Consider the following 1,988-nt stretch of genomic DNA (forward strand, 5'->3'; position numbering starts at 1 on the left):
CTAGTGTAGCAGATACAGGGTGCAGCCGGTGGTGCACTATTTTAGTTTTTCCATCCCCCCACCCCCCATCCCCGTCTCCTATCCATTCCACTCCATGTGCGGCCGAACGGTAAATTTGTTTGATATTTAATGTCTCTTTTATTGCGCTCGCTGCACGGTACGGAACGGCACGAGAGATGCTAGAGAGCAGGAAAACGGAAAGGGGGAAGGTGGAAGGGGTGGGGGTGCAGTAAAGATGCACGTTCCTCAGCGGTGCGTAATGGACGGTTCAGCCAATAAACAACGCCACCGTTCCATTCGTTCCATCAAAAAACCCGCCATGATCGTACCACCCTCCTGCTTCACTATTATAGTTCCAACCCCCCCGCTGCCTATCCTCCTTTGGGATCCTGCTACCTTTGGTACTACTCCCACAGAGCAAGACTACCTCTGGCTGCCACTAACCAATTGAACCTGCTAGTCCATTCGCAACGCATTCGCGAAGTGCAGGGGTGATGTCAGGGGAGGAGAGGGGAGAGGGGTTGCAAACACACAGCTGTATGCAATATTGCGACGTATTGGCTCCCGGAGGTGTGGTTTCGGGCACGTTTCGCAAATTTTCCAGCATGATTTATGGGCTTTCTGCGGGGGGCAATTAAGCTTGGGGTTGGGGGAGGGTCTTGGCCCCCCGCTCTACAGCCGTTCAATAAAATGCGGGCGCGTCGAATGCGAAAATGCGACTGCAAATTCGAATCTACGGAATCTTCCTCAAACAACCAACCAACCAACCACCAGGAAACCGGTCAAAACGCGGTAGCGCGCACGGAAATAGATTAAGTGCGAAAACCCCCGCGAAGGATGGGGTTGAGAGGGTGAGAGGGTGGGAAGGCATTCAGGCAGTGGGACCAGTGGACCAGTGGGGTTCGGCCGGATAGTGGGTCATTGCGGGGATTATATTATAGTAGCGCGAGTGCACAGAAGTGCACTCGCGTCCGGCTACCTAGCAATAGGGTGGAGGGATAAGGGGAGATAGGGAGGGAGTGAGGGTGAGAGGAGGTGTCTTTGTGAACGTCCGTGTGCGTGTGTGTGCACGGTTGAGTAGAAACCTGCCTGTTTTCTGTACCATTCTAACTGCGCCAAAACTCGACCCCTTACACCCTTTTACACCCTTATTGCACCCTTACAGAAGGGGTGGCGATGATTTCGATAAAATTCCTTCCAATCCCCGCGGATAGAACGCGATCGCAGCAGCAGCAGCAGCAGCAGCTATCAACTGCTGGTGGTGCTGCTGCCGCTGCTTTAAATCGCTTCTGCCTCGTGTCGCCGGCATCATCGACCAGGCGTCTCCATTTCAACCGTTGAATGATCAGGCGTCTCCATCGACTCCATCCTAGACCTCTATACCTCCGTGGTGTAGCCTCATTATCATCCTGGTTGAATAGTTTGACAGCAGCAGCAGCAGCAGAAAAAGAAAGTAGCACAATCTATCAGTGGTATTAGTGTCCTGGTTAAGAAAAAGAAAGAGAGAGAGAGAAAAAGAGAGAGCAAGAGAGGGAGAGAGACTCTGGAAACGATGTATGCTTCACCAGTGCTGGAACGATGGAACGATGTGTTCGCTTTCGCTAGTGCTAGTGCGTTGGTCCCGATCGTTGCGAGCCGCTAGTCATCATCCCCGCGACGCGTTCGCACCCTCCACAACCGGGTACGGTTCGGGGGTAGTGGTCGTGGTGGTGGTGGTGGTGGTGGTGGTGAGAGCAGGCTGGCTTCCTGCAATCCCTGCTGCCAGAGCGCACGTCCGGCCACGAGCTCAGCGGCCACCTAGTAGTAACCTTGGCCCTCTAGCACAGAGGTAGCCCATCGCCCCCCCGTCCCCGCCCCCCTCCGTCCCAGCGTCCTCCCCTTTCATCAGCCCTTCGTTCGCCCCGTCCTGTCGTAGCGATCATCATCAGCATCATCAGCATCATCATCGGCCCTTGCAGCGCAAAAGCAAAGCGGGCAACAAACAACCA

Source organism: Anopheles darlingi, chromosome X (assembly GCF_943734745.1).
Source record: "Anopheles darlingi chromosome X, idAnoDarlMG_H_01, whole genome shotgun sequence".
NCBI lineage: Eukaryota > Metazoa > Arthropoda > Insecta > Diptera > Culicidae > Anopheles > Anopheles darlingi.